The following is a 14,507-nucleotide window of genomic DNA, read 5'->3' as shown; positions in this document are numbered from 1 at the left end:
CCCCCCGCCCCCGACCGGGCCAGACGCTCTCCCCCCTTTCTTTTCTTTTTGTTGTTTTTTTTTCTTTCTCCGCTGTTGCTAGAGTGCTGGCTGGCTGCCGGCCGGCTGTTAGCCCCCTCTCCCCGCCCCCGGCCTGCCCTCGGACACTGCTGCCGCTCCAGCTGAAACCCCCCTGAGAGGGGGGGGCCTGCCGGCCCACTTCCCCAGAGGGGGAGTGGAAGTACCCAGCCCCAGACCCAGCCGCTTGCTGTTTGTCTGCGGACCCGTCTCCGGTCGAGAGGACTCTTATCACTTGCTTCGGCATTTCTGGAATGCAAAAAAGAAAGCCCGGAACAGACGGAGAAAAAGCCGTCCACCGGAGGAACACCACCTGGAGAATCTACAAATCGCCGTGGAGGGGGCCTAAGACTGAGTAACTTTCGACCTGCGCTCTCATGTGGGGGGGGAGGCCTTGACTGTGTCTTAACTGTGTTTGTAGGGACACAGGGGGTGTGGCACGGAGCTGCCCCCCAATCCATCTGTGTCCTTCCAACCCCCCACACTACGATCTTCACCCCCCCACTCCACCATCTTTGCTGGCTGTCTAACATCTGCCTCTGGACTCAGTTGCTCACCGTGATTCCACCACGTGGGCCAGAAGCACCAGCCAACCAAACAGGACTCTCTGGACAAGCGTATGGTGGTTCATGTGCCTCCCACTCCCCCCGAATTATCCACCCCACAGCTTGTCCCTTTCTATCTGACCCCAACTCCTGTCAATCACCTGCCACCGCCCCCGCTGGGGCATTGGCAATGGAGGACACTGGGGTGACCTCCGCCGCTGCCATGCCCACCGCCTCCCCAGACTCTAGGGAAGCCCCCCCAGCCGGCGGGAAAGGCCAGGGCAAGAAGAAGGGGAAGGGCCCCGCTAAAACCACCGGGCCCTCCATGGCAGGGGCCACCCCCACTACTGCAGCCCCGCCATCGACCACGGCATCCTCCCCCGCTGCCCCTCCACCAGCTCTGCAGATGCCCCTCCCTCAGCGTCCAGGACGTATGCCCGGGCTGCGGCAGCCCCCCCGCCTGCCGCCTCGTCATCTCTCCCACCCACCGCCTCCGCCACCATCAATAGTGGCCGGGGCCCCTTTCCCACCAGGACAAGGAAACACGGTGTCCGATGCCTCCTGGTGCCCACCTCGCCCCACGTGGAGACCTATGTGTGGGTGTTGGCGAGGGTGGTGGGGCCCTCGGCCATTGTGGTGGCCTCCAAAATGTATGGGAAGGTCGTTTTCTTCTTAGCATCAGAGGCTGCTGCCCAGGAAGCGGTGGAGAGGAGCCTGGCGGTGTGGGGGGTGTTTGTCCCCCTAGAGCTGCAGAGGACCTGGGCGTCCACCTGGTCCTGACCTCTGGCCCTCCTTTTCTCCCCAATGCTGCCCTGTTACCCACCCTTTCCACCTGGGGAAACCTGTTTCTGTCATCAGCCCTCTCCCATTGGGCTGCAAGGACCCCACCCTCCGTCACATTTTTTCCTTCCGCCGGCAAGTGCAACTTTTACTGCTGTTGGCGGCGTGTGACAGAGTGGCGCTCGAAGGGTCCTTCCTAGTCTCCCACAGGGGACCCGTTACCAGGTGTACTTTTCCACAGGAGAAGCCTGGTGCTACCTCTGCCGGGCGTCGGGGCACATCCGGAGGGACTGCCCCTTAGCCTGGCAAGGAGGGGCACCTGGGATCCCCGAGACCTGGCAGGACATCGGCCCCGTCATTGCCAACGCCCCTGGCTGCCTGGTACCCGAACCCACCCCCCCCTTCGGACCACCGCTACTCCCACTCACACCCCAGGGGCACCTCCCCTACAATGCCCAGACGAGCGGGAGAGCCCCGCCCTCGCTGCTGACAATCTGGCGGGGCCTATGGAGGAGGGTGTGGCAGAGATACCACCAGGCATGGGAGAGAGCCTGCCCCAGGGAGAATCCTCCCTCCCTTATGCCGCACCACCATCCCCCTCCCCCCCCCAAGTCCCTGAGCCAGTGCCTTTACCCCCTGACACGACCCCTGCTAACCAGCCCCCAGATGATGCCATGGAGGGCTGGGCTCTAGTCCAGGGGAAGCGAGGCAAGCAGAAGGCTCGAGCTCCACCTCATCTACCCGAGGCGGAGGCCCCCCGGAAGATCAGGAAGGGGGGCACCGATGCCAAACCTTCCGCTTTGCCCACGAGTGCATCCCATCCACCAGTGTCAGCCAGGAAAGACATGGCAGCACTGGAGGGTAGTGTCTCCCCTCCATGGGAGACCCTCCCCTCCAAGACCCTCAAGGAAGCCCCTTCTGTCCTGACACTACCCGAAGCCCCCGTGAACCCCATGGCAACCATCGTGGCGGGTGCCAACCGGGAGAAGCCCGGGGCGGAGGAAAGTGTCCTCTCCTCCATGTTCGAGGATATTGAGGCCTTAGATCTGACCCCGGTCGCCCAGGGGGAGGACGACCTTTTGCCAGCAAATCTCGATCTGGGCGACCTCACTTCACCCCTCTTTTCCCCATGCTCCCTCCCCTTAACTGCTGCTTCCGCTCCCACCTCTGAGAAGCCCCTGGACTCCTCCACCGACCCAGCCGCTGATGGCACCCCGCTGACAACCACCGAGCATGCTCAGGTGACAGCCGGCGCCACGCGGCCGGGACACAAGTCGCCAGGGGCACCCCCCCATTGGTGTGGAGCAATCGACTTCCTTCCCGGGAAGGCACTGTCATTGCCGCCCCCGGGGCTGTCTCCTTCCCTTTCACAACTGATGACCCCCAGGGAGCGGCCTTTGTGTTCTCCTGCCCTGACCCATTAGGAGCTGCTATTTTCCCTCCACCGCCCCCTATCGCCCCAGAGCTTGAGGCGAGCCTAGAAGCTCCAGCCCATCAGGCGCCCTGTCGGGGGTCCGCACCCTGCTTGTCTGTTTTAGTGGACCACAGGGCTGCACCGAGGGCCCCGCCGGGGAACAACCAGGAATCCCCCTCCCCCCCCATGAGCTGCGAGGAGAGCTGCGGAAGTTTTTAGAGGATGTCTGTGGCTCCTGCAACAAGGTACAACTTGCTCTCCAGCGATGGGGGGACTTTTCTCAAATCCTCCAGGCCACAAGGGCCCTCATGGGGGAAGGTAAAGGGACGGGGAAGCAGGATGCCGTGGCCTACTGGCGGGGCCGCACCTTCCGTGAACAATTACTCACCTACGGGATGGGTCACGGACTGCTGTACGGCCCGCTGGGAGATGCGAGCATCCCTGCCAGTGAGGACCCCCCCGACCCTCTCCATGACACCTCTCACCATCGCAACGTTGAACACCTGGGGTTGTAGGATGGCTCTCCGCAGGTCCCAGGTGCTCTCCTTCCTTCGGGAGGGAGGGTACTCTGTGGTTCCTGCAGGAGACCCATACGGACCCGACCGCCGAAGATAGTTGACGGCTGGAGTGGGGGGACAGGGTCTACTTTAGCCATGCCATGATTCAACAGGCTGGAGTGGCGACCCTGTTCTCCCCTGACCTACGGCCCAAGGTGCTAGGGGTCGCCGAGGCCATGCCAGGTCACCTGCTGCATCTCCGGGTCCGTATGGAGGGGCTCGTGGTTAACCTCGTTAACGTCTATGCCCCGACATCGGGCCTGGAGCGACTGCAATTCTACCAGCGGGCATCTGCCTTCCTCGGCACCTTAGATTCTCATGAGTGCCTGGTCCTGGTAGGGGACTTTAATACCACCCTCGAGAAACAGGACCGCTCGGAGACCGAGCAGAGTCCGGCCGCCGCAGACAACCTCCGGGAGATAGTCGAATATCACTCCCTAGTGGACATCTGGCGCGACCACCACCCGGATGACACTTCCACTTCCACTTGCCCCGCCCGGTTGGACCGCATTTATTTATTACGCTTCCATCTCTCACAAGCCCACTCCTCCAGCATTCGGCTGGCCACATTTTCTGACCATCATCTAGCCACTGTGACTGCCTCCCTCTATGCGGAGAGGCCGGGGCCGGCCTACTGGCATTTAACTACATCCTGTTGGAGGATGAGGGCTTCGTGACATCCTTCTGGGAATTCTGGCTGGCCTGGCGAGGGCAGCAGCGTGCCTTTCCCTCGGCACGGCGATGGTGGGACCTGGGAACGGTGCGAGCCAGGATTTTCTGCCGCGACTACACCCAGGGCACCAGCCGAAGGAGAAATGCGGCGATAGAGCAGTTGGAATGGGAGGTCTTAGAGCTAGAGAGGTGTCTGGCCGCCAGCCCCGAGGACCCGCTCCTCTGTGGAGTGTGCCAGGAGAAGCGGGAGGAGCTCCGGGCCCTCGAGGACCATCGGGCCCATGGCGCCTTTGTTCGATCCCACATCCGCCTCCTTCAGGAGATGGATCGCGGCTCCCGCTTCTTCTATGCCCTGGAGAAAATGAGGGGGGCCCAAGAAACACGTCACCTGCCTCCTGGCAGAAGACGGCACCCCCCTCACGGAACCGGTGGAGATGTGCGGGAGGGCCCAACTCTTCTACCCAAGTCTTTTCTCCCCGGATCCGACCGACCCTGGCACTTGCAGAGTGCTCTGGGAGGAGCTCCCTATGGTCAGCGTGAGCAACCGAGACCGGCTAGAGTTGCCTCTCACTCTGGCCGAGTTCTTGGAAGCCCTCCGTTGTATGCCCACTAATAAGTCTCCAGGCATGGACGGGCTGACCGTGGAGTTCTACCACGTGTTTTGGGACATCCTCGGCCCAGACCTAGTCACCGTCTGGGCCGAGTCTCTGCAGAGCGGGGTCCTCCCTCTTTCGTGCAGACGAGCTGTGCTCGCCTTACTGCCGAAGAAGGGGGACTTCCGCGATTTACGAAATTAGCGTCCCGTCTCGCTCCTCAGCACGGACTACAAAATCGTAGCGAAAGCAATCTCGCTGCGGCTAGTGTCTGTGCTGGCGGACGTGATCCACCCAGACCAGACCTACACCGTCCCGGACCGCAGTATCTTTGATAACCTATTTCTGGTTCGGGCGGGCGTAGAGACAATCTGTCGTTCACCCTCCTGTCCCTAGATCAGGAGAAGGCTTTCGATAGGGTGGACCATGGGTACCTCCTGAGCACTCTGCGGGCGTTTGGCTTCAGACCCCAGTTTGTGGGTTTTCTCCGGGTGCTGTACGCTTCCGCAGAGTGTCCGGTTAAGCTCAACTGGACCCTGACTGAACCGGTCAACTTCAGGCGAGGAGTATGGCAGGGGTGCCTCCTCTCAGGCCAGCTGTACACTCTGGCGATCGAGCACTTCCTCTGTCTCCTCCGCAGGAGGTTGACAGGGTTAGTGCTGCAGGAGCCAGAGCTGCGGCTGGTCCTGTCGGCGTACGCTGATGACGTGCTCCTCGTGGTCCAGGACCAGGGCGACTTGGCGCGGGTGGAGGCTTGCCAGGCCATCTATTCTGCAGCCTCCTCCTCCCGGGTCAACTGGGTCAAGAGCTCTGGCTTGGCGGTAGGAGACTGGCGGTAGGCGAGCTCCCTCCCACCCACGCTTCAGACCATCCGGTGGAGCACGGGTCCGCTGCTCTACCTCTGCGTTTACCTTTCTGCCATGCATCCTTCTCCGATGGAGAACTGGGAAAACTTAGAGGGCTGGGTGATAGAGCGGCTCTGGAAATGGACGGGACTACTCCGATGTCTCTCCCTCCGAGGGAGAGCACTGGTGCTTAATCAACTAGTCCTGTCCATGCTCTGGTACTGGCTGAACACCCTGGTCCCGGCCCCGGGTTTCCTGACCAACCTCCAGACATCAGTTCTGGGGTTCTTTTGGTCAGGAACGCACTGGGCCCCTGTAGGGGTTCTTCATCTTCCCCTGAAGGAAGGAGGACAGGGTCTGAAGTATCTGCACACTCAGGTCCACGTCTTCCGCCTCCAGGCCCTTATGAGGCTCCTTTATGGTGCAGGCAGTTCAGCACGGAGCATACTGGCGCACGCCATCCTGCGCCGCATCCGAGGGCTCCGATATGACCGGCAGCTCTTTTATCTCCGTCCAGGAGGTCTTCCGCGAGACCTCTCCGGGCTGCCGGTCTTCTACCAGGACCTCCTCCGGACTTGGAAACTGTTTTCAATGGCCAGGTCCGTGGCAGCCACCGAGGGGGTAGATCTCCTTGTGGAGCCCCTGCTACACAACCCCCAGCTCTGTGTGCAGGTGGCAGAGTCCCGCTCGGTGCACCAGAGCTTGATCCTGGCAGAAGTCACGAGAGTCGGAGGCCTCCTGGACTACGACCGGGGAGACTGGCTGGATCCCTTGACGCTCGCTCGGCGCATGGAGCTCTCCAGACCTCGTACCCCCCCGGTGCGTACTTCAGGAGGTGAAGGCCGCTTTGCCGCCCTCTCCTAGAGCTTACCTCGATCGGGTCCTGCTCGAGGGCACGCCCCGCCCACCCTCTAGCCTAGGCCTGCTGGACCTTTTAATTGGACCACTGCCCCGTAGACCCAATCAACTCCCTCACCCCTTTACGGCGAGCCGGCTGCATAAACTGCAGCCAGTATGCTCCCAAACCTCGCCAAGGAAACATCTATACACGCTCGTGCTCCACACCCTTCACTCCATCACCCTAGTGTCCCACCCCAACACAAAGTGGCGAGACCTTTTGCCACCTTTGGAGGGTGAGCAGCCCCGGTGGGCCAGCCTATATTCTACCTTGGTTCCGAGGCCCGTCAGGGACACTAGTTGGTGGCTCCTTCACGGAGTTGTGAACACAGGCACATACTTGGCGCAGTTCAACCCCATCCCAGATACTTGTTCCTTTTGCGGTGTGAGGGAAACCCTGGCGCACGTATACTTGGAGTGAGCCAGGCTGCAGCCCCTGTTCTGGCTCCTCACAAATCTTTTATTATGTTTTTAGTTGCATTTTTCTCCTCTCCTTTTTATTTATGCACTCCCCATCTGTGGCCTCACAAAGTCGCGGGATCTCCTAGTTAACCTCCTCCTGGCCCTGGCTAAAACGGCCATCTATAAAACCAGAGAGAGGAGGTTGGCCGATGGAGTTTCCTGTGACTGTGGGGCCATTTTCCGATCCTTGGTCCGTTCATGTATCCGGGCAGTGTTCCTCTGGGCGGCGTCCACCAACTCCCTTGATGCTTTTGAGGAGCAGTGGGCGCTGTCCGAGGCTCTCTGCTCGGTGTCCCCGTCTGGCTCCCTTGTTTTGACCCTTTGACTCGGGGAGAGAGTAAGGGACCCCAGCCCCAGCCATTGCTGCTGCTTAGAGGGGTCCTTTCACACGTGGGTGCAAGTAGCCCCCCCGGGTTGTCCACCCCACAGCCTGCCCCTCTTGTTGGGTGCTTTCAGAGGAGGGAATTGTTGGTGACACTCGGGCGTGGCGCCAGGTAACTCGAGGGGGTGGCAGACCTTGAGAGTCGATGAAGCCCCCTCGCTCTAGACCACCAGGTAACTCGGAAGGGTGGAAGACCACGAGAGTCGAGAAAGCCCCGCGCTCTGGGCCCAGGAAAGCTTGAACACTTCCCTCCCCTGAAGCTAATGAGAAAACAATTGTGATTGGTTGGTGTGTTACAAAACAAAACAACAGCATATGCAATGTGTAAGTGTGTTATGCAAATAACAAAATACCTTTTTTGCTTCAAAAAAAAAAATTACTCTCCTATAGCCATCTAGCCCGACCCTGTCACACCAGTTAAGCCTGCTGTGATTTTGGCCTCTTGCACTGCAGAACTGCATTCACGTGTTCCTGTTATGAGGGTGAAAATCTTAACGGCAGCTAATTGTTCAGTCCCACACCAGTGATGTGAAGAGCTTGCAGACCTGCTGTCTACATCCTGGTAGACAGTGTGTAACTGTTGAAGTGAGTGTGGCCCTTTTGCGAACTGGAAATAGCTGACTCCACCATCCAAAACAAACGAGTTTAACGCAGAAGTCATTTGGTTTTCTGGCTTGCTGTGTAGTACTAGGATCATGGAAGATCACTTCCTGATGTATCCACATGAGCAGTACCGGTGATGGTCCAGTAGTTCGGGCACTAGCCTAAGACTTAAGGGTATGGCTACACTGCAGCTGGGATTCCCAGCGTGAGTAGACAGATTGTCCCTCGCTCAGCTCAAGCTAGCGGGCTAAAAATAGCAGGATAGACATTGTTGCACTGATGGCAGTTTGGGCTACCTGCCTGAGTCCAAGCTTGCCTGGCCCTCTGGGCCTGAGCTCAAGCGGCTAGCCAAAGCTGCTGCCAGTGTCCACACTGCTATTTATAGCACGCTAGCTCAAGCATGAGTCCATCTACCTAAGCTGGGAATCATGCCTTCCACATACTCTCGTCTACACTACTCGCCGGATTGGCAGGCAGTGCTCGATCCAGCAGGGATCAGTTTATCGCATCTAGTCTAGACGTGATAAATCGATCCCGAAGCGCTCTCCCGTCGACCCCTTAAGCTCCACCGCCGCTAGAGGTGCAAGCGGAGATGATGGGGGAGCAGCAGCAGTTGACTCACCGCGGTGAGTTGATCTCAGTTGATCCAAGTACATCGACTTCAGCTACGTTATTCACATATCTGAAGTTATGTAACTTAGATCGATCTCCCCCTCCTCCTCCCAGTGTAGACCAGGGCTCAGAGACCTGGGTTGAACTCCTGCCTTCTCCACTACAGAGATTCCCAGCGTGACCTTAGGCAAGTCATTTCACTTCTCTCTGCCTCAGTTCCCCACCTTTTAAATGGGGATGATAGCACTTCCCTCTGTCACAGGGATGCTGTGTGGATACATACATTCAAGAGTGTGAGGCGCTTAGACATGGGGACCATAGAAGTATCATGTATCATATAAAGCAACATGAAAGCAGACTGAGAATCTCCCTCTGAACTAGGAGTGGGTGAACCGGTGCAGATAAAACAGCTTGCAGCCTTTGCCTATTCTTAGAACCAAATCTTCTGTGTTTTCCCATTTCTAATTTCCTGCCAGGGCCAGAAATTAACATGTACAAATATCACACGAGAAATTATTCTCATCTATTTCCTGCACGGACTAGAAGTGCCAGAAATATAGCACAATAGAAAGTTCAGTGATTTCGAGCCCAGTTTTGTAAAAGCAGGAGGTTTGGCTAAATTCTAAACCTTTGGATTCAAAGCACAAAGATCTGGAGGCAGATGCCTGGCTGATAAATAGCAGAAGCTATGCTGCTTTCCAAGTATAAACAAGGCAATTCCTGCGTTTTAGCTTTTTAAAAAGTGGTTTAAATTGCTGGATTATCGATTTAATTCCAAAGTGCAAGAATTTGTTTTCTCCGATTCAGAACTAGGTTCAGAAAATCAATAATAAAAATCAATAATCGTTTCTGAAATATTTGAAAACAAAGCTTTGTATTAAATAAATGCTCTCCCATTTACTATCTGGGATGGCCAATTTGCTGAATAGTATTTATCACACGAGCAGTCTGGGAGTTGCAGGATCAGCCCACTATATCTGCTTCCAAAAATCTTATAGTAGACACCTACTGGACCTTGCTAAACCAGCTGCGGACTATCATAGACTCCATTCAACAGTGATGTTTACAATGGGTTTGACTCTTGTCTATGGCACTGTTGTTTTACAAGGCTAGCAGAAAAAAAAAATGAAAACCAGGCAGGTTTAAAAGACTTTCTTTAAACATCTTTTCCTATAGCACTATTAAGGACACCTTGTTTGAAAGATTTGATTCTTTGAATGTTGCCTATTATGGCATTTGAAACAAATTGGTGTTTACAGCCCCACGAACATAATTGAAAGGCTGCGTGACATCTTCTGTCTTTTCCACAGTATGCATCCGATGAAGTGAGCTGTAGCTCACGAAAGCTTATGCTCAAATAAATTGGTTAGTCTGTAAGGTGCCACACGTCCTCCTTTTCTTTTTGTGAATACAGACTAACACGGCTGCTACTCTGAAATGTATCAGACCAGTGATTTAGATTTAAAAAACAATCCTTCCCGCCATTAGGGGGAGCTCAAGGGCCACCACCCATTCTGAATGAAGATGTACTCTGCGTCAGCTCTAGCATACCCATACAAATGAATCACTGACAAAAGTAATCAAAGAGTATATGTCATTGTGCTAATATATAAACTGCCTTCCTTAGGGTGTTTGCTTATGCACATAACTGTCTGCTGGAGGTCACTTAGCAATTTTCAGTCGTTTTCGGAATGTTTAGATTTCAAATCAAAGCCGTTTTCTTTATTCTGACACAACTGCCCTCCCGCCTCCCCCAGCCCCAGACGCACACACACACCCCCGCTTCTATTTTCACTTGTATACATTTCCCCAGATCTGAATCATCTCTCCAAACCTCCTTCAGAAGCAAATAAGGTCGAACAGTGGTAATGAATTGGTGGTGATAAAAATCTACAAGACATGGGTCCTGGAAAGAAAAAAAACAAAACAAAACAGAAACACACTACTCACTTTTCATCACACACCACTTCCTCACTAAAGGGAATATTTTCACAATTGTTTTAAGCAGAGCTGGTTGAAAATTGGAATTTCCAATCACTGGGAACTTCCCATATTTTGATATTAGTTATTGGTCCAAGTTGGGAGGAAAATTTGAAATGGCAAAAAAAAATTTGCCCAATGGAAAGTTCAGAAAAATTTCAGTTTAGAGCCATCAAAAAGTAAAGCACGTGGTGATTTAAGGGGGCCAATTTCACAAAGCTGAAAACAATTATGAGCTAAAACAGGTGGGAGGAAGAACTTAATCAGAAAAAGGTGAATGACAATTGGGAATTGTTCAAGAACACTTTACTAGATGCCCAAAAAAACACAGTCAAGGAAAAGGGACACATTGATTAAAAATAGTACCTAGTTGAGAGTGGAAGTGAAGGCAGCTATACGTACATAACAAATGGAAGAAAGGGGAAGTTTACAGTATCAAATATAAATCAGAAACTAGGACCTGTAGAAAATTGATGATTGAAGCAAAGAGACACAAGTAGAAATCTATGGCCAGCAGAGTTAAGGACAATAAGAAGGAGGGTTCATTATGTATATTAAGAACAAAAAGACTCCTAACAATGGTATTGGTCCATTACTAGATCGGAATGTTAGAATTATCAATAATAATTCAGTGACAGTATTGATCAATAAATATTTCTGTTCTGTATTGGGGAAAAACAGATGATTTAGTTATACCATATGCTGATAACACTTTTCCATTCCATTAGTATCCCAGAAGGATATTAAACAGAAGCTACTGAATGTAAACATTTTTACCTCATCATGTTCATAGAAACATAGAATCATAGAATATCAGGGTTGGAAGGGACCTCAGGAGGTCATCTAGTCCAACCCCCTGCTCAAAGCAGGACCAATCCCCAATTAAATCATCCCAGCCAGGGCTTTGTCAAGCCTGACCTTAAAAACTTCTAAGGAAGGAGATTCTACCACCTCCCTAGGTAACGCATTCCAGTGTTTCACCACCCTCCTAGTGAAAAAGTTTTTCCTAACATCCAACCTAAACCTCCCCCACTGCAACTTGAGACCATTACTCCTTGTCCTGTCCTCTTCTACCACTGAGAATAGTCTAGAACTATCCTCTCTGGAACCACCTCTCAGGTAGTTGAAAGCAGCTATCAAATCCCCCCTCATTCTTCTCTTCTGCAGTTCCCTCAGCCTCTCCTCATAAGTCATGTGTTCCAGACCCCTAATCATTTTTGTTGCCCTTCGCTGGACTCTCTCCAATTTATCCACATCCTTCTCATAGTGTGGGGCCCAAAACTGGACACAGTACTCCAGTACTTCAGATAACTTGCATTCAAGAGTTTTAAAAGAGATGGCCGAGAAGCTCATTGGACCATTCCAGGAGCTGGAGCTTTCAGAGAAACAACACACACTGCAAGCTACAGGATACAATCAGGAGAGTTGTAACAATATGAAAGTGAAGATGACCCCTCTCCCCTGCCTCCAGTGGGAATGAGGGGCAGTTGTTTTGGCCCACCCTGTTCAGGCTGTTGTTCTCTTCTAGGGCTCCATTAGGAGAGGTCAACGGTCTTCTTTAGCTGGGCTCCACAGCAGCCCTGCTGGAGGTAGCTACAGAGGGAACATAATGGCATTAGAGCACTTCTTAGGCTTTCTATGTAAGAACAAAGGCATATGGGCACATTCAGATGTTAGCTAGCACCCACACCCTCCTCTCTGTCCAAACACCCAGTTCAGCATTACCTTGCATAACTTAACATGATTCTAAACAAGATGGCCACCATCATGGTCAGTGTTCCTCTGTATGCCCCTGCTCTGCCCTGACTCCCTTACAGCCTTCCCAGAGTCAGCACCCCCTTCAAGAACTGCTTCATCTGTCTTATAAGGAACCAGCCACTTGAAGTTCCCTTCCTGGGCCATGTTTCTGGTTGGCTTATTTAGCAAACCTGCTCCAGGCTTCAAGTCTCCTGCAGGCAGTTCCCTCCCTTCCTCTGCTCACTCCGAAGGATCATAGCCAAAAATAACCACAGCACTCAGTATCTGTATGTCCCTAGCTCTGCTGATGTAGCTCAGCACAGCCTCTTCAAGCAGCAGAGAGTGTGACTGCTGTGTAATAGCTAATAAGGAATTCTACAGCTCTGCTTATCATTTCCTCCCAGTGCCAATTAAAAAGATTTAGTTAAAGAGAATGCAATTACATTGTCATGGATAAAAGGGATACAATTAATTAAAGCTGAATATTTTCCCTCAGGAGTGTTGATCTTTCCAGATGTTCCCCATCTCCTTCCCTGATCATGTGTGATGATCTGGAACGAAGCTATTCTGGAATTTTAGAAGAGGTTGGCGAGAAAGAAATCTAGAGTTAGAGTTGCCGTACTAGCCTGTTTCTCTCTCTCTCTCTCTCTCACACACACACACAGCATTATGGGGAAGACCAACTGACTAGTTTTTCCATATCCTTAAGGTTTGTCAGTGACACATGACTAGGCAGTGAACCTTTTTAATTTGCATTGACTTCTCTGGGATGTGGGGCCTGATCTTGCAGCCTGTGGACCAGTAAGTACTCCTACTGAAGTCAATGAGGCTATTCACGTGACCAATAAAGAGCACACCTGAATACTGTTAAAAGCCTGGCATTCCCAGAGCTGCTACCTAGAGCCAGTGCTTCGTTTTCTGTCACATACCACAGTATTTTGTGGGGAGGAAGTCAGAGGTCACTGGGGCAGCTGGCAGGGCTAGAGGAGGAATTGAGGTGAGAAACCTCAGCACTTGGTGGCAAGTGAATGAGGAGAAAGCATTAGGAGATGGTAGTTCATGATGAAATTTGTTGAGATTCTCGTCAGCAATACCCCGAGCAGAGAGGGAAGTGAGTATGAGAAAAGGGGTATATGCAGGGGGGATTAGATGGTGCCAAATAGGTCAGAGGGGCAGTTGATGAGGATGGCTAAGTTGTGCTGCTTGACCAGGAAGAAGGCAGAACTGAGGGAGGAGAAAATCAGCTGGAGCTGGAGGAAGTCTGCATGTTTGTGGGACTGTCTGCAGAGACCTTCAGCAGCACAGAAACAAGGGTGGAACAAGTGGATGGTGGGGGTGGACTTGAAGGAGTCTAGGCTGTTGAAGAGCTTGGTGAGCAAGTGAATCAACAAGTTTTTTCTTTACATTTTTCACCCTCACCCTTTTTCCCTTGTAGACAAGAGGACAGCTGGGGGAATAAATGATTGTTTGGTTCAGTGGGTGAACTGGAAAAAAATTGGTTAATTTCAAACTAAAATTGATTTTTTTTGTTTTTCTCACCAAAATGAAAAAATAAAAAAGATTTGGGTTGAACTAAACGGTTTCATTGTTGATTCGACTCAATGATTCAAAATGACTCAATATGATGAATTTGAAATTTTTGTCTTTAGGGGTTTTTTTGGCTGCCACTATTTGCTGAATTCAATGTGAATTTGTGAACAGTGTGAACAGTGCCCTGAACAATGCATTTTTCAGCAAATTTATTATACACCTGTAGAGAGATGGAGTGGCCTCCCTCCGAACTGGAAAGCTAGGGACTACTATACTCCTCCAGGTGGGCGGAGCTGAATCTGACCCACGCCCAGCACCAGAAGTCCTGGGGTGGGACAGGAAGTATAAAAGCAGAGCCCTGGAGCTCAGTGAGGACTGGACCCCAGGAGGGAGTAGATGTTTCTTCCAGGGAGGGGAGATCTTTGCAGGATCCTGGATTAGCACCCGAATGGAGCCCAATGAGTATCCTGAGGAGCTGTGGGTATAGCCAGCAGCCAAGTACCCTGAGGAGGCAGAGGACCTTTGGACTATGGAGCCCTACACCCAGACTGTGGTAGGAAGTAGACCGGGGAACCAGACTATCATCCAGTTCTGCTGCCAGAGAGTGAGTCAACATGTTTTGGGAGGATTCCCTGCTGTCCCAGAGGTGGACTTGTCACTGTTAGGGCCCTGGGCCTGGGTCCCCTTACTCCCTTTGTTGTTGATCCCACCCCTTGGGTTGTGGCCAAACCCCCTCTTTTTGGCCAGAAGGCCTGGGCTGTGTTGTGGGCTCACCCCAAGCCAGTGGCCCCTGTGTTAGCTTCAGGTTAAATTCACTCAATCTTATGTTGTCTCTGCACTT

The 14,507-nt window shown here is 52.9% G+C and overlaps 1 protein-coding gene across 1 annotated transcript in view; it reads right to left on the bottom strand.

Moving 5' to 3' along the window:
• Positions 1-10,815: 10,815 nt before the first annotated feature.
• The window catches only part of C11H2orf76 (chromosome 11 C2orf76 homolog), a 222,657-nt gene continuing 218,965 nt past the window's right edge, over positions 10,816-14,507 (bottom strand). The window contains exons 6-7 of the transcript XR_012154207.2: positions 11,814-11,992; positions 10,816-10,903 (exon numbers count right to left, since the gene is read on the bottom strand). The gene's annotated coding sequence lies outside the window, so the exon portion shown is untranslated. The remainder of the gene's footprint in view (positions 10,904-11,813; positions 11,993-14,507) is intronic.

The sequence above is a fragment of the Lepidochelys kempii genome, chromosome 11 (assembly GCF_965140285.1).
Source record: "Lepidochelys kempii isolate rLepKem1 chromosome 11, rLepKem1.hap1, whole genome shotgun sequence".
Taxonomy (NCBI): domain Eukaryota; kingdom Metazoa; phylum Chordata; order Testudines; family Cheloniidae; genus Lepidochelys; species Lepidochelys kempii.
Note: the sequence above shows the minus strand (reverse complement) of the source record. Positions and strands in the feature narration are given on the sequence as shown.